The sequence below is a fragment of the Centrocercus urophasianus genome, unplaced genomic scaffold (assembly GCF_019232065.1).
Source record: "Centrocercus urophasianus isolate 14NV4802_14NV808 unplaced genomic scaffold, USGS_Curo_1.0 seq_19, whole genome shotgun sequence".
Classification (NCBI taxonomy): Eukaryota; Metazoa; Chordata; class Aves; order Galliformes; family Phasianidae; genus Centrocercus; species Centrocercus urophasianus.
The window spans coordinates 18,164,858-18,182,878 of NW_024884744.1; the positions used below are offsets into that span (position 1 = coordinate 18,164,858).

Consider the following 18,021-nt stretch of genomic DNA (forward strand, 5'->3'; position numbering starts at 1 on the left):
GGCTGTGCCTGCTGAGCTCTGTGCCCGTCCCTGCAAGGAACACAGCGCTGTGAGGGGCTGCCTTCACTGCCTGCAGCTGGCGGCAGTCACTTGGGCAGTAAGTCCAGTGTTGGTTTCAAAATACACTGAGCATTACAGGACCTGGGTTACTATCCACCCATGTTTAGTGTTCAGACTCTGTCTAGACTCATGGTAGATTCCTGCGTGAAAATGCATTTCCATTCCTGAGAATTGAATTTTCCACCTCCTTCATTTCCCTCACACTCAAACACAAAGACAGGGAAGAGCTAAATTCCTGTCTACTACATTGACTATTTATTCTGGGGCATATTTGCATTGAGCCTTCTCTTATTCCCCTCTTTTTCAGGACCTCACAAGTCCTGGCCTTTCAGTCTTCCTTTGAAAATTCCAGGCCCCATATCAGTGGTATCCTTGAAAGTTGGATGAAGCAGCAGCTTGAGGGCTGCTGTTTAGCACTGAGGCAGGCAGGTCTGTCATCTTCCTTCCTTCCTAGTGCTGCTTACCATGGCTCGTGCTTTTTTACACAAGCTATAAGAGTACCAGTACAACTTCACGTAATGTTGGCTGTGCAGTGTTCTTGTATCTCGGGTTCCTGCAAAGATAGATATGGGACAGTGAAAAAAAGAACTCAAACATCCAGACAACTTGTTGACAGCTTTGATCATAGCTGCACATTGCCACGAGGGCTTTCCTAAGCTGTTTGCAGTAATACACAGGTGGGTTTTGTATTGGCACCATTAACTGTGAGCAGCAGTGTCTGAAAATGACCATGCCTTATTACTTTATTGAATTCTCTTTTAAAAAGCCCAGACTGAACTGGTCTCTATTTTATCCCTTGTAATTGAAAGTTGGCTTGAAGTTTTTCTAACTACGGCCAGTAAATGGAGGCAAAACCCAATTCCTCAGCAGTAACTTATTCACCCATTGTCTAGCAGTGTCTCAAATGATTTATTTGATGACTGTTGGCCACATACAACATGGGGTGAGCAGTGGAAACAATGCTTGTTAGGACACATAGGAGAGCTGATGAAAACGCAAATACAACTGTTACAGATGATTTGGGGAATATATAAAAGACAACTATATATTGGAGATTGGAATATGTGTTTCTTTAAGAATTAGGAGAGTATGTCACAATATGTAGCTTCAAACCAGCCGGCATCCAGATTTCGTTACCCTCATATAAGATTATCCCAACAGGCCAATTCAGACTTCACTGAAGTTTGCTTAAGTAATGACTGGGGATTTTTTTCTCTATCTATGGATTTTGTCCAGAGAAAGAAGGGAGCAGCCATCAGTGGGCTCCTAGTATTGCCCCGAGTAGAACGTTCAGCCAGCACATGTGAAAGTAAGATAGCATTACTTCTTAAAAGAAGTGGCAAAATCTGGCCCGTAGATATCACCACTATTTTTCCACTTATAGAGTGTTGGTCATAAGCCAGCAGGAAAAGCTGCCAACCAAAACATTTTCTTAAAAGGGAACGCTGTTAGAAGCCTGGCAATAAATGTTGTTCTTCCCCTGAAATATGTGCTGAACACAAACAAAGAAGACTCAGAAGAAGAATCCGGTGAGGTCTAACATCTTGTAATCACATGGATGGATGGATTTGGTAAGGTTTTTAACACTTTGTTCTATAAAAATTAGCAATTTAATACTGTTCAGTTAAGCAATAATTAAACACTAAAACAACAGATAATGCAGTTGGATAAATACATTAAGAAAGCAGTAGGATAACCAGAAAACGCAAACACAGTGAATTCTTTGTTGGTTTAAAATTACTTTGCTGTTCTGCCACTTTCTTTGTTTCTTTAGGACAGTGTTTTTTTGCTTGCAAACCAAAACATCAGGTGACTGCCAGCCATGAGTGCACAGAGCTGTCTCCCAGGATGTAACTGCGGCCTCTAAGCCCGGCGTTACGGCAGCAGTCAGAATCCACGTGGCCGATTGTTCTGCAGACATAATAGTGCTGTATGTATGTATCTCTAAACTTGTTTTTCAGGATCAGTGGCTGCCTGCGTATCATGAAGCTTGCTGCTTAACAACAGAAATAAAGCACTTGTCAGACAGAAGTGATGCATCAGTGCAGAGTGGAATTCTCAGGACTAGAGTTTATGTGAGGCAACAACAAAATGCACTGTGCCATTCTCTTAGGCAACAAAGGTAATTTGTTATGCAACATAATGAGGACTTGTGTGTGACAGACGGCAGCAGCTCTCGGTTACAGGGCATTGGCATCAACAAGCACATGAAGTGCATGGGTCAAAGGGAATGACTGTACATGGCAGAGAATTCAAAAGCTTTGTCATTGGTTTGCTTTTTCCAACTTAAAAAAAAAAAAAAAAGACAGAATAAACAGATAACTGGGCCTCATCCTGAAGTCTTTTGTGGTCTGGGTGGTGTCTTTGTTGCTTCCAGGGTTGGTCTGTGTGTTACAATTGACTATCACTTTATGGGCCACAAGGTCAGGGCTCACAAGTGTCACGTGCTGTATGTGGCTCTGACCCATTTTGCAGCTCTTCTGCCCACAGAATGATGAGAGAAAACAGTACAGGGGGAGAAATGTATTAGTGTTTACCAATGCCCAGAAGTCCATGATGTCTAGACCCACATGCTCCACTGCTTCTGCTGGCACCTGTACTCTTAAAAGCCAGTTATCCTTCCTTTAAGGAGGCCAAGGTCATTCACCTGTTTTGCAGATAACCTGCTTGCAAGTGGGCTGCATGCAGAACAGAGAATAAAACCATGGCTTTTAAAGCAGGGAGGCTCACCATTTGCTCAAAACAAATCTGCATGTTGGTGTGGTTGGGTATCTTGTTTGTGATGACTTAGGCTGCTCGCTGCCTCCAAAGCTGGGGTTAGACCCAAAGATCCTGTTTGCTGACATTCCAGTGCTGTCTCAGCAAATGCTTGTGTAACTCATTGCCAGGTATGTGTTCACATGGCCCACACTGAAAGTTTCCCTTGTTGTTTGGCTGGAAGTGAGCATCTGCAAGAAACCTCTTCCTGAAGTGATGAGGGAGAGTTTGATTCATGCTTTGCTGATTAATTTATGGAGGAGAAATGAGAAATGAAGGCTGTCTCATGCTGCATGTATAGTGAGGAACTATACAAAGCTGTATATATGAGGAACTATATAAAGCTGTTGGTAGCTCTCATCTTGGTGGTCTGTGAGACTGGTTCTGTCTTCCCAGTGCACCTATCACATTGGATTTTATATGTGCAGTATTCTGGAATAGTCATAGTCACGCAAATGATTTTATTCCATGACTGCTATGTTCATCTGGAAGTAACATTTGTTTTTTCAGCCAAGCCATAGTCAAAACTGGTTGGCTAGACCACATCAGGGGAAGTTGCTCCTGCAGAAAAGTTGAAGACTTTCATTTCCTTTTGTAGTGTGCCTTAAGCATCGTTGTCTGTGGCAGGATGTTGGAATTCTCCTGACTGTGCCATTGACTCAGCAAGGGCCTGATCTGTTTACCTGTGCTGAGTCTAATGACTGCTTAGCACAGTTATGATAGCAGAACAGTTAAAAGCAAACCACAGAGTTAGCTGAGAGCTTGGGTAAGCCACGTCACTTCTCAGTGACTTGAGTTACTTGGCAGCACTGTCACAGTGAGCTTACTTTCCAGTGCTTGGGGATTTAACTGAACAGGCTGGGACTGCTGAAGAACCCTCTGTAAAACAGAAACAGAAACAAACAAACAAACAAAAACTTAAGGTTAATTTAATTACCACTCTAAGTAATTAACTAAAGCCCAGCCAAATGAATATTACATCATAAGAAGCAATCAAATTCCAGACTGTGAGGATAAGAAGCAAACAACCCAACCCCGCCTTTTATGAGGAAGATGCTATCTGAGATTCACATAGATACTGTGCACGTAATTAAAGCTATCCTTTATGTGCAGTGCTGCTATTACAGCCCTTGCTATTCTGTAGCAGTTGGTAGACCTTATAATGAACAAGTAGAAAAATATTTCAGACATTACAGTGACTTTACAGATGGTGACTGTTAAAGTAAACCCCACAGCTGTCCTCCCTCTTTTGCAGGAGGAAGAAAACACCTTGTCAGCATCTCTCAGGATGAGTGCCATTTTACATCAAGAAACTGTTGACGATGAAGCAGCCCAGCCAGGTGCCACACGGGGGAAGCTCACAGGTGAGTAAACTGGCTCTTTGCTAGTGCCAGTGCAGTGTTTTCAAGTTCACGGTGCTGATTGGCTGAGCTGTGGGGTCGAGAAGAGGTGAGGCTGCACTCAGTGGCCCCATGCGAGCTGCCCTCCCAGAGGTGCTGCTCTTGGCTGTGCAGCACGGCACAATTGTGCAGCAGTCGGCAATCCTGGGTCGGACGTGCCGGAGGGCTGCCTTTCTGCTTGAATGCAGCTACATGCAGATGTTCTGCTGCTTGGTTCCTCTGCAGCCTTGCTGTCAGGACTGCTTCAAGGTCAACATTGTTAATGGATGGGGCTGTGAGTGCAAGGCTTCCTCTCAGCCTGCAATGTCCGTAGTACGGGGATGGTTATTTATGACTTGCTTGTGCAGTACCTAGTTCTATGAAATGTTACTTACCTCAGCACTTACGACCTGCGCAGGAGACAAGGAGTTCATATGCCTCTGGTGCATCTGTCAGCCCTGCTGCCTGACTCCCAAGGTCCCTGAGTGGGCAGCTGAGCTACCTTAGCCTTGGGGCTCACACCCCAGATTCTGCTCTGTGAGAGCAGCTGGAGCAACTGATAGTGGAGATTGAGGCCAGCTTCTAGGGCTTCCTTCAGCCAGCACCAGAAGTGCTTCTGTCAAACTTGCCCATGCCCAAGGGCTTTATGATTGCACCTCTTTCTCTTTGATTTGTTATTCCTCCCTGTCCTGTGTCTGTATCAGAGGATGGCTCCCCACTTTCTCAGCTGCCCATGCCCTGTTCAGTGCAGTTGTATATTCTCTTTCCAGTGCTACTCAAGTCAGAAATAGCCAGATGAAGAAACACCTCTTTAATGTTCAGCTGATAAAACATTGCATGTAGAACTGCACGGAACTTGTACCATTTCCAACAGCATCTTGCTAGGATATGAATGTGCTCAAAACCCAATTTAAGAACAATTTCCACATGTGAGGACTGAGATTTGGTATGGCTACAGAAGGACTTGTGGAGTCTTGTGCTTTAGGTCTTGGCTTTGCAGTCTTTCAGCTTCTGCGTTAGGGCCTCGTCTGGGTCAGCATGAAACAACTGACGTTTGCAGGAGGCTTTGATCTTTGTGTGCATGAAAATAAATCAGGATGTGTCCATAGCACTTGACTTTAATGGATAAAACTCATAAACTTGTAGATCCTCCCTTAATCTGCTTGCAACATCTACAGAAATCGACTGGAAATACCTATTGACAGTATCTCCTCCAGGGCTGGCTTCAGGAGCCCAGAGCTGCCTTTCCTTCAGCCAATAACAATATGGTAACAATGTGTTTAATAGCGTTACACAATTACAATTGGGCAAGCGTGGACAAGCTCGAAATGCGGAACAGCACCGAGGCAGTATCTTGTGGGCTTCGCAGGAACATTCTCCCCTCTTAACAGAAAGTATGTAAATGGCTCCCGGATCCTTTGCTTGCTCAGATAATGAAGCAAGACCTCCTGTTTCAGCAAGCCGTGTTCCGGGAAAATTGCCCTCCTCGAGGTGTCTGATGAGAGTGAAAAAAAGAGCAAAGAGAATAAAGGCAGCGCTAATAGTGATGGGAACACAAAGGATGCGCGGAAGTGAGGAGGGAGAGGCTAGGGCTGTCAGGATCTGAAGAATGCTAACTGCGCTGATAAGTGATGGTGAGGCAAGAGGAAACTGCGGTGGGCAGGGCAGGCAGCTGCCCGCAGCCCGGAACACTCGGCTGGGCCAGGGGACATTCCAGGATTTCTTTACAGCAACGGTAAAAAGAAGCTGAGTGAGTTGGGCCATCGGTACCTTCAGTGCTGGCCGTTCTCTGGCCGTGATGTGGCACACGAGCTCCCTTGGTGCAGGTTAATCGTTTTGCTTCATACCGGTGTCAGAAGGAAGCAGCTTCCTTACCAAGCTTAACCTACAGATACCATAAAAACTGCTGCAGCAATGCTGCCAAAAGGCAGTCAGGATGAGCTGCCTCTCTCAAAGTCCGTGAATTTAGATGTGGATATAAATGCAAAGGGACTGCACTTCTCTGGGACTGACTGGCCCAGGGTACATCATAAAGTCTGGAACAGAGCTGTTTCTCCTCAGCTGCTGCTGTGTTTCGCTGCAGCTTCTCTGGAGTTACATAGCTGTTGGGTGGGTGTCTCTGTTGAGGTTACTGAACCACCGCTTCCACATCCAGAAGCGATCCTTGTCCCTTCAGTGCTGTAAGAAACAGGTGCAATATGGCCTTTTTCCCTTAAGAACGCGGGTGTTAAGGAAAGGAAAAGCTGTGAAAAGCTCTGTTTCAGCCTGAGTTAGATTATCCATCGCATCTGTCCTGCAGAAAGGGAGCTTCGCACAGCACCAAGGCAGAGGCGATGGGGGGAGCAGCAAAGGGCAGGGCGCGCCTCCTCGCGGTGTGTGTTGATGCCCGATGGCATCAGCAGAGACGAGGCTTTGTTGCTCGTGCAGCTCCTGCTCAGCTCCTGTGAGAGCAGCACAGCTGCGGGACGGGCTGCTACGCATTGCGAGCTGTTACCCTTACCAAGTTTTAAAGCAATGCCAGGCTTTAAAAACGCAGTTAGTACATTCTTAGCGGTTTTATTTCGGCCTTCTTTGTCCAAAAGTTGTCATTAAATCTTTCTGCGGGTTCTACAATATACGCGAGGCTGTCAGCTCGCGTTCATCCACCTCCGGGACCCGAGAGCGGCGGCTGGGACCGGTTCCGAGGGTGCGAGGGTGAGCCCGAGGGCTGCCGAGGCTGCAACGGCAGCGGGGCACCTCCGTGAAACCTTCTGGGACAGGGCGGGTCGGAGAGGTGCCCGCGCCGGGGACTAAGTCCTCGGGCGTCCTCTGCCGCGGCGGGGCTTCGCTGGGGAGGGGAGGAGGAAGGGGAGGAGGAAGGGGAGGAGGCGGCCGAGGCGGGCCGCCCCCGGGCGGGGCGTGCTGGGCGCCGGGCAGCCTGCAGCGGGGACGCGCTGTCGGTGCGGGACCGCGGGAGCTCGGCGGCCCCGTCAGCGGAGCCGGGTAGGAGAGCTGCGATCCTTTCTTTTCCGTTTCTCGGTCCTTCCCCGCGTGGGCTGAGCTGAGTGCCGGCCCGGCTGTACTTGGGGGGGCAACGAGAGGAGGTGGGCGCGGGTCGGCGGCACTCACGGCCGCGGTGCTGGGGCTGCCCCCGGGAAAGTCGGGCTCCTGAGAGCGCTGTCTCTTCTCGGAGCTGCGGCGGCTGCAGGCGGGTGGCGTTTCCTACGAAGCCCGGCGGTGCCCATCGTGCGGCTGCCGGCCATGCCTCGCCTCTGCCGCGGCTGCTGCGCGGGGCTTCTCCGTCCCCTCTCGCCACCCCGGGACTACCCGGGGCCTCCCGTTCCTCCCCCTCCCCCCCCACCTCCACCAAAGCACTGCCCTCTTACCCCAGGGCGCCGGCTGGGCGGCCTCACGGTTCCTGTCCCCGGGGAGCTGCGCCTCAGGAGGTGCTCGGAGTCAGAAGCGTCGAGGGGATGCGGCCGCGGAGGCTGATTCGTTCCCGAGGAGCGGCGGGGCAGCGTTCCGGCGGGGCCGGCAGCGGGCGAGGCTCGCATCTCCGCGGTGTTGGTGGGAGTTCACCAGTCAAAAAACACTGCAGCTTTTTTTTCCCTTCGGTGCTTTCCCCGTGTTCTGTCCTGAGCTGTAAGCTCTCTCTCTCTCTTTTTTTTTAATAATACAAAGCATGAGTGTTATCTCGTGTAGCAAGGTGTTTTCTCCTGCTGTAATTAATCACCGCGTTGTTCCCCTCCCATCGAGCACTGAGGCAATGGTGGCTCATGGTATGAGCTGCCCTGAGTGTCAGAGGGACAGACTGCTGGCTGGGTCCTTGCTGGACCAGAGGTATTTTCAGTTTCAGACCATTGTGTTTTACTGGCACGCGTGCTGTGCTGGAGGTTATGGCAGGCAGTGACCCGCTGAAGGCATGAGCGGGCCGGGAGGGGCCTGATAAGAGCAGAGCCGTGTCTGTGTGCGCATACGTGGCCTTGTTTACTTCTTGCAGACATTGACCTGCAAGAGTGCTCAGAAAGCTGCTGAGGTGCTCTGGGCTATGCATTGCCCTCGGGTCAGAATCTACACTGAATGTTTGTATGTGATGTTCCTGTAAACGTTTTCATACATGCAATGCAAAGAGCTGACATTTTATGTCAAGACCATGTAGAAGCTTGTGAGCTCATTGACTTTTGGCAGTAAGGGTGGGTGGGTACCAGAGCTGGGATGCCAGAGAGGAGAAGAAATGGAGAAGGAATAGCTACATGTGTGCAGTTCCCAAGCATGGAAGGAGTCTGGCAGCCCTGGGGTCTGGCTTCTGTTGTTCAGTGTCCTGGTGTAAGGGGTTTCCTCCTTGGCACTGGTGATCTCTAGGGATCCCAGAAATGGTGAGAAGTAGACCCGATCACCACACCACTTTCCAGAAAACTTTAAAATAAAGCACGTAATTTTTGTCAGTGCCTATAGTGTGTGTGTGTATCTTTGAGCAGTTGTGGTTGGCAGCTTTGTCTCAGTGACCTTCCTGGGCTGTGTGTCCCAGCTGTGTCACAACCTCCCCACTGACCTCACACTGCACAGGGGAGGCTCCAGTGGCCGGTCCAAGGATGCCAAGCCCCAGCTGCAGTGAAGCATGTGCTCTGTTAATGCCACCATTTTGAGGAGAAAAACATCTTGACTTTCTTTTGAGCAACGTCAAGCAGCAGCTACTAAGTTCCAAAGTTAATGGAGCCATGAGATACAAGTGCAGTTGATCTTACTAATTTCTTGACTCAACAGCATCCTTGACTGCCATGTCACCCTCATGCAGTTCTTCCTTCCCCATGCAGAGGGGCCTGCACAAATCCTGGCACTTTGCTCCAGAAGCCCACGTGCTGTGTGTGGCAATACCGCTGCCGTCATGCTCAACTCACTCCCGTACTTTCAGTACATCAGGTGCCCAGTTTCAAGGCAAACAGAGCAGTGAGTGCCCAGGTTTCTTTTCCATGCTGTTGAGGAAGATATGTGTTTTTAGGACCTGGGAGTTGTGTTGGCACACTGTGTGCTGGATTCAGTGTCGTTATCAGAAATTTCCTGATCTGGTTGTGAACTTTATGACCTTGTCTGGCAGGCTTCAAATAGAAGACCTTATTTTCTGCTTTGGGCAGTATTTCTTTAATTTGGTAGCGAATTTTAGCAAAACCTTTCAGGCCTGTCCTATGCTGGTCTCATATAAGACAGTCAAGCAGGGTGGCTGGGAGCCTTCCTCTGCAACACCTGGGTGTGAGCAGTGCTGGAAACAGGATGCTTGGCAAAAATGGATCTTGGCTCTGAACCATTGTGGTTTTTCTAATGAAATCTGTTTGCCACCTGCATCTCTCTAGGGTGTGACTCTATTTTAGAGATGTTGTAAATGCATAAACAACCTTCTGACCTTCCTCACTTCCATCTTTTGCTTTATTGCAATTTCCTTCTCTTCCTCTTCATCCTCTCTCACAATCCTGCGTCCTTGCAGACATTCCTTATTGCTGGCTTGAGACGTTACCAATTGACCATTGTTTTGCAGCTAATTCAGACAGGAGGAGGAAAGAGCTTGCCCAGGGAGACAGATGGCCTTCAGGATCTAATGAATAACCCCTAAATATCACGTCAGCTAAGCTCTTATTTCTTTATTTGTAATTTCTGAAGGCATCGCACAACCCTGGTTCCCACCTTGTAAATCCTGAGCATTTGTGAGGGCTCAGCAAAGCTCAGTGCTGGAACATACTTTGCATTCGCTTCTCCGTTTTGTGAACAGAATGGACTTTAATTAAGAAATGTTGAGACTGAAATTCCCCAGAGACGTTGTCATCCAGGAGTTCCATTACCCCTGACAGGTTAGTGCTGTGAGAAAGAGGTTAATTATTATTTTTTCATGGAAGTTTCTCAGATATGAGGAAGTTGTATTTAAATCCTGAGTATTTGGGATTGCATTTTTAATTTATTCTAATCACTGAAAACAACATTGGCACTGAAACTTCAGTGGGAGGGTTGTTTGTTCACTATTATTTTCAGTCTACTTGGCGTAATATGAGAGACTATTAACATAACCAGTCTTGCAGGTGATGGTAAATTCAACAAGCATTACTTCTGCTTGTACAAGATGGCTTTGGTTATTACTAATCTTTCACATAGAAGCCCTAGCTGACAAAAATTCTTTACAGAACTGACCCAACCCTTTGCCAGGAGTTCAGAATGACTTTTTATCTAAAATAAAATGTCTGCCTCCTCTTTAACACAGCAACAAAAAGCAGGGCTTTCATTTCATCTCACAGAAAACATTATGACACCACTGAATTACTGTACAGCAAGTTCTGTCTTACCAGTCTGTCTTAAGACTTAGGATGTGTCTGTGAAATCACAGGGTAATTTTGGTCTTCTGCTTCAGTTAAATGCCTTCCCTCAGCAATATGGCCAGGAGGAAGGTTGTTTGCCACTGTTCCTATGTGTTTACTGTCAGTGTTGAGGTAGCAGCCTGAATCACAGAGGCTAGTCTGAGAATGTAATTAATTCTGGCAAAAAAGATATGTATTTTTCAGACCAACCTGCACTTCTGATCTACCTACAGCTTCCTTTGTGGGGTTACTCACAGCTCTGACATAATATTGTCAACATATATGTGAGTGTTAAATTGCTTTTGAGGCTTTGAAGGGCTCTATTCTTGTTGTTGCAACTATATATTACTTTTGTGCCTGTTGAAATGCAAAGCTGTGTAGTCTTCTGCCTTTTACTGTCTCAAATATGCATTTCCAGGTCGTTTCCAAGCAGGTGTTTGCTGTGTAACAATATTGACTACTGAAGTGGCCTGTGAGCTTAGCAGCTTGTGAAAATAAGCAATAAAACACAAATTCATGAGAAAGCAGCATAATAATGCAAATACAAACCTACTGAGTGAAAGGTTCACGTGAGATAAGTTAGCCTTCTAACAGTCCAAACAGGAGTTACTCGTGTATCTGTAGAAAGGAAGAAGAAAAAAGTCTCTTGTCCCTAAGGCTCCCAGCTTTGTGGGTTTGATGTTCTACAGCTGCTTAAGAACTTTCATCCTCTCTTCCACTTTGCTCTCCTCTAGCACTCTTACCAGTAGCCAGTGTTGTTCCATTAACAATAACTACTTTTCCCTCAATGTCTGGGTGTGGTGGCTGTGTAGCTGTAGCTAAAGGAAATGAGTCCTTGGTTGAGTTACTGGTGTGCGGGCAAGAGATGTGAGAGCATCGCTTCATGCAGTTAGAAACACTCAGCTTGTTTAATAGTGGGAGTGCTGCTCTTCTCGTGGAAACGTACCTTTCAGTGTTGCACTCTGAACAGCTCTTATCCCTGCCTTACTGAACTTTCCCTGGTCTAAACAAAGCTGTGCTGCTATCACTTGGTTCACTTTTTTCTTTGCAGATTTTTATTTTTAGTTCCCCTGAAATCAACCTTCTACCCTTCTTTCAATGCAGATGGGTTTGTGGAGCTTGAAATAAACCATCGTGACAAATACAGTTTCTCCTGAGCTGAACTTGCAGCTCAGAGCAGAGCACGGGGCATACCCGATGAGCAGCAATGCAGTACGTCACCTCCACGTGTCCCTCAGTCATTTTCCTTCCATTTAGAAACACAGAAATGGGAAGCCATGAAAATAGCTGCATATGTCCCTTTCTTTCCACGTGTGCCTGCAATTAAAACACTGCAGATGAGTGAGTAGTAAAAAGGAATGTCTGTTTTTTCCAATCCAAGTAACATTTTGATGGCGAAGAAATTAATAGAGTAGTGAGCTTTCTCATGAATGCTCTACGTGACTTCTGTAGTCCTTCCAAGTTCTTCATTTGCCTGGTTTTGTTTCTTTTTGCAACTTGCACGTGTTACCTACATGCTGCTTGCACTTTGTCTTTGGTGAGGGAGATGAGAGCACGGAAATCCCATTTTTCATGCTCCCCAGCTGCACAGGCAGTATTATAGGTCCACCTGTGCTGGCAGGGTTTTCCTGTTTCAGAAGATTAATTTTGTTGAGTAACTCCAAGTTCCTCTAAAAGAAACAATTTTTCTTTCCTGTATAGCAAGAGAGATTGCAATCTTCTGAGGGTATAAACTTGTTTATGGTTAACAGTAAAGCATTCAAAGGTACCTGTCTGCTTGAGATTCAGTTTCTTTGCATGGATGCTAATCCAAGCGGCTGCTGTGACTTCTGTTACCCCTTTTAGAGGCTTTTGTCCTTGTAACCAGTGCTCCATCCAGTGACAAGTTTGTTTCTTGTTATTTCTTTCCAAGTCACAAAACCTGCTTTCTGCTTCACTGAACAGCTGCTCTGGGTGACTTCAAAACTTACAATCTGCAAGTGAGCAAATGTGGTTTCTAACACAGCTGCCCAGTGTTGATGGCCCTGAGCACTCATGCAGCTTTTACTCATTTTCTCCCCAGCCCCATTCAGTCCATTGAACTTCTCCCTCACACATTTAATTTACTTGGTCTAGTTCCAAACACCAAAGGAAATGGCCTTCTTCCTTCTGAATTTTGCTTCTGACAAATCTTTTCATTTGTGTCCTGCGTTAAACTAACATTTATTACCTTGCTGTAGAGGACATTTGAACATGGCTTGCTTAGGGAGCTATTGCCTGCGCTCATGCTCTTTTCTGGGGCTCCTTTTGGGTTACTTGCCTCTTCTGCACGGTTCTTCCAGGTTGAATGTTGGTGTTTGGGCCCACCTGTGCCCAAAAGCTGGACCAGAGAGCCTGACTGGCTGCGCTGGGGCGGTGGGGCCTACAGTGAGAGTTGAAGCTTTTGGCCTCCAGACAGGCAGACACCTGCAGCTGAAGCAGGGTGGGCATTGTGTATGATAAACCTGTTCTCTGAAGCACATCACTGTGATCCGTGAACTAGAAAGGAGCCTTCCCATGTGGTGAGAGCCCAGGCTCCGCAGCCAGGCTCGGTCTCTTAGGCTGTGGTTTACCCTGCTGCGGTAACACATGGCATACCTGTGGTAGTCATATTTTCATCATCTCTAAGATACAGGCAAGAATAGGTGCCACAAGTGAATGTGCTGCTACTTCCTCTGTTCTGGGGCAGCTTGTTACTTATGGGGGTGCAAGAAAGGGAATGCCTCTTCCAGCCTTCCTAGCTGGAAATAGCCAGGGTCCCCAGATACCAGAACCTGGCACATTGCGTCTCTGAATCCAGTGTGTGGTGGTAAATGAATGTGGAGCCTAGAAGCCTTGGGATGGGGAGAGTACAGAGAGGTAAGAGACAAAAAGGAAGAAAGAAAAAAAAAAAAAAAAGAAAAAGATACCATATGTCACCTAAAAATGAATAGGATTAAAAGGACACGATGTGTCATCTAAAATGAATGGGAGAAGGGAGTTTGTGAGGCACAATGAGATTTTTAAACTTGTTTCTAGTTTAAGCACATGATATAAAGATACGTGTTCATATATCTCTCATATAACTTGTTTTGGTGGCTAGTAAGGTTTTCCATGAATAAAAGTCTTTGTTCCTTTCTCTGATCTGTCATACTTCATCTTCTAAAATAGCAAGGGTTTAGCAGCAACAATAAGAAGACGTTTGACCTGGTCTCCTGATTGCACCCCAGTACCCAGAACCAACGCATCAATTGGTGATTAATAAAAGCTGCAAGACACGAGCAACTTGCTCAGCTTGTGCCAAGGCCACAGGAGATGTCAGGGCAGCAGGATGAGATGGTGTCTCTTTGCATTTATAGCAGACTACATCAAGCCCAGACAGAGCATTATTTCTTTGAGTCTACCTTCTGATCACAAAAGAAAATCATTCCTAACAGTGATTTGGGCAACACTGCTAAAGCGATTTGATTTTTGTCAGCTTATTTCACTACGACTAGGTGGAATTTTGGACACAAACCAGACTTTCGTGTGTTTTTTTCCACCACGTACTTTGTCTCCTGCAGTGTCAAGGGGTTTGACTAAAGGATGTCAACTCAACAAGAGAGTATTTTTGATCAGATGTAACAGAAGTCATTTGATACCAGCTTTTAAAAGTAACACTGACCAAAACTGGGAAAATAGCTTGACAATTGAGAGGCTTCTGCCAAATACTTTAGAAAAGGTCACACTCAGCCAGCCGCTTTGGATTAACGCTATGGAAAGAAATAGAGTTAAGCTGGTTCTTTAGTTTAGAAGTCCCCTTAATATCATTGCAGTGTGCATCAGATAGGAAAAACTGAAAGGAAAAGGGCAAATTTGAAACTCTGGAAAAGCACAGTCAGCTAGATGGAAAGGATATAAGCAGATAGGATGAATTGAAGTGGGCGAAATGTACAGAACCTGGCATGTGCTGAGCACGTATTGGTTTGGAAAGATGGTTCAGCTCTGCAGGATTGCTCACATCTGGAAGGTTATGTGTGTGAGGGTGTGGAATTGATCAATACAGACCCAGAGTGGGAAGCAGATTGTTTTTCCTGCGCATTGTAAAGGCAGATTGACAAGTAGGGTTCCTAGTGTCTCCATATCTGTCAAAGAACATGAAGTAAGCAACAGCAGTAATGCAGAACTGGCAATAAATGTGTTATGCAAGCACTCATTCCTAGTGCCTGACTTCAGTAGCCATAATTCTAATGCATTTGTTTGCTATCAGTTGTTAAGTGCAAAGCACTTTGCTAACATCCAAATTACTTGTTTGCTACTGAATGAACCAGTCGTGAATCAACTGCAGCAGCATTTGGTTCCATCAGTACAACGTCCAGGTGGAAGAGAACTTGCTTTTAGTCTAAGCAGTGAGAGAAAAACCCTGACAGCACTGAGCTTTCTGCTGGTGATGTCACAGGTGCAGCCACGTGCAGAGATACCTGCAGGAACTGCCTGGATGCATTTGCGTGGAGGTTATGCTGGGAGTTGTCTCACTGGGGCTGCGATGTGCTCAGTCTGCCCAGAAGGACCTGTTTCCAAATGTTTTGTTTCAGGCCAGGTGTGGGGAGTGGGGCGTCAGCTTGTCCTTTTAAACTGTGCTCCAGATACGTGCTTTTCGTATATTTTAGCAGGGTATGGAAAAGCTGTATCACGCTATTGCAGTATTCTGCATGCTTCCAGTGCTGGGAGGGGCAAGCCCCTGGAGCAGTTATCGCTGGCTGTAAGGAGAAACAAAGCATTGTTTGTTGAGTCTCCTCTGTTATTATTCTAAGTCAGTGTTTACGCAGTGGAACAGCCCCACTTCTTTATTAGATACTAATTAGAGTCTCTTCATTTTTTTCATTTTCTTTTGAGGGAGGTTATCACCTGATCTGTAACAACTGGAAATAATCAGTTTTTTAATAGAGTTCATATGGCCAACCTGCCGCAGAGCTGCATGCCAATTCCCTGAGCTGTCCTCGTGGGAGAAGCAGAGAAAACAACAAAAGAAAACCAAGCTCAGCTTTGCAAGAAAAGTGTGTGGTAAACGACAGTTTAGCTGAACATCAGCAATTCCTAGATGTGTGTAAGATGATTAAGCCATGGAGTGTAATGGTGTGTTTTTTTAACAGCTGCAACACAGCCTCATTTAAAAAAAAATACGTGTATTTCTTTTTCAGTTCTCACATCCCAGTGAAAAATGGTAGTTTGAGATACTCGATTAGAGGAGATAGGAGTACAAGTCTCTTTAATACTTTACTGAGGTATTTTTCTCAAAGCAGTATTTTGCATTACAGTCAAGATTTATGGGTTAAGTATACGCTTTTGAAGTTAAATTATTAGAGGAAAGCACTACAGTTAAAAAGTTTTAAGAGGCTTTGAGCATGTGTTTTATGTAAAAATTGCTATAGAATTGACTTTGTTACATCTACATCACAAACTTTTTTATTGCAATGTGGAGTATATTTATTTTTTTGTATTGTAGATGTCGTAGACACTGGATCCTTTCATTTTTATGGTGTGGGGAGCAAAGATGGCATTTCAAAGATGTGTGTTAGCTGATAGCTGACACTTATTGCCATCATGAAACACCCCTCCAGTCTACACTGTTATTGATTTGCTTTAATTGGAAGTCATCCTTATCAAAAGAACCTGTAAATATAGTTAATGGTGAGGAAAGGATGCGTTTTAAGCTTCAGCTTAAGTCATTCTGTGTTTATACAAATGTAGGGTGCCATCAGAAATTCTGCTGGATTTGCATGAAGTGGTTAAGGCAGCCTGCTCTCTTCCAAGGGCAGTGCATCACTGCTCCTGCTGGTTGATGGGATTGCTGCAGCTGGAACCCTCTGCTGAAGCCCTCAGCTCGAGGCTGAGGCAGCATGCAGCAGTAAGGGGACAGATGTATGGGTAGGCTGGTCTCTGTGCATTTCTGTACATCAGATGGGCTGTCATTACACTCAGTCTTGGCATCCTATAGTCTTTGTGCTGTGCCCGATGAGCAGCCTGCTCCTGGTGGGATGGGTGCACTGCCCTGTGCTGTGGTCCTGCCAAGCACTGCTGTGCAGCACGAGGTGGGGATGGCTGTTAGGCTGGCATCTCCTTCCTTGTGCTGACTGAGACAGGCTGCATTCCTGGTGGGTGGCTGCAGGGGAAAAGTGAGTGTGAATGTATTTCTTCTGCTGTCAGCGTGGCTCTCCCTACATGCAGAGCTTACTCGTGGACTTTGGTGCCCTCAGTACCTTGACTGAAAAATGCCTTTCAGTTAAACATAATTTCTTGGAAAGTCTGGAAGCCACTGATCTTTCTGGGTGTCTGCTTAGCCCAGGCAGTCACGTTCTTTGAAGCCTAGAAGTCAGAAGTTCTATCATTCATTCACCAAAGACGTTATTTCACAGTACAAAGAATTATGAGTGCAGCGGGTTGCTGATTCTTAGGAAAGTGGCAATGGTGAGGCAGAGCTATTTCCAGACGTGTTTGCAGCTGCTTTGCTCTTTCCAATGGTTCCTCATCTGTGGAGGAGCTAAAAGCAGTGAGGAAGTAATGTGCAAAAAACCTTTCTTCAAAACATTTCTTAACGAGTGTGGCACATTCCTGTGATATCTATGATAGCAATCATTAACTCGTGTTTCCAGCAACTCATGTTGCTGGGAAGAACTTTCTGAGCAGGACGGACTCCTGGTTGAGTTTGGCTTTATGCCTGTGCTAATCAGCCTATGCATAAAGATAGTCCATAGCAGGTACTGAGATGTGCACAACAGTTTTCATGCAGTTGCAATCTGATTTTGCTCTGATGGCCATAAATTTTGTTTCACTGTGCTTTTGTCTTCCTTGAGTCACTGCTATCAGTGTAGCAGTTGTGTGGAGATGGGAAGCCTGCTGAGAGCAGCTGGCCTTGGGGTCTGGAGCTGTGACATTCAGTGTGCAGGCTCATTGCAGAGCAGAGACTGGGCAAAAAGGGCTGCTGCTGTAAACATGGGGAAAGGCCTGGGCCTGGAGGAGGTTGTGTGCTGGTATTTCTGCTTTCCATGTGTTGCCCACGCAGGAGTATGCTTTGTGCACTTTGTCTCTGGGATCAATTTTGTTGCAACTCCATAATGAAGGCTTGGGGAGCTCACTGTGCTTTAAGGCAGTCTTCCGACAAGTTCAGTTGGAGCCAGGTATCAGTAAACATCAAACCAAGTCATTAATATCCCATCTTTAGATGTTTCTGTGACTTGCTATACCACAAGATTGCATGTGTGCTGTTGTTCATGAAAGCCCATCAAAAACTCATTAAAAAGCAGTATGAGTTTGCTGTACTTTCAGGTTAGAAGAACAGCTGAGCTTTTTCCTTTTGAAGCAGCTTTGTGTGTAATGAAACGTTTTGCAGATCAGCAGAGACCCTTGGCTCCAGGTAACGTTCAGCACTGCTGGTGCTGTGACCTCGGCTGGGCCGTGAGGTTGACTGCCAGTGAAATGATTTATTAATGCAGAGGAGAACAAGCCAGCTCACCTGCAACCGCTCTCAGCCC

The 18,021-nt window shown here is 46.2% G+C and overlaps 1 protein-coding gene across 5 annotated transcripts in view; it reads left to right on the top strand.

Annotated features, from left to right (window-relative positions):
• Nucleotides 1–2,141: 2,141 nt before the first annotated feature.
• Nucleotides 2,142–18,021, top strand: part of PIK3CB (phosphatidylinositol-4,5-bisphosphate 3-kinase catalytic subunit beta) — an 89,814-nt gene continuing 73,934 nt past the window's right edge. For 4 of the 5 annotated variants that reach the window (XM_042820446.1, XM_042820444.1, XM_042820451.1 and 1 more), the window contains exon 1: nt 7,106–7,178. The gene's annotated coding sequence lies outside the window, so the exon portion shown is untranslated. Of the gene's footprint in view, nt 2,183–4,072; nt 4,182–7,105; nt 7,179–18,021 lie in introns of those variants that run through there. The other variant, XM_042820445.1, reaches the window with a different exon arrangement.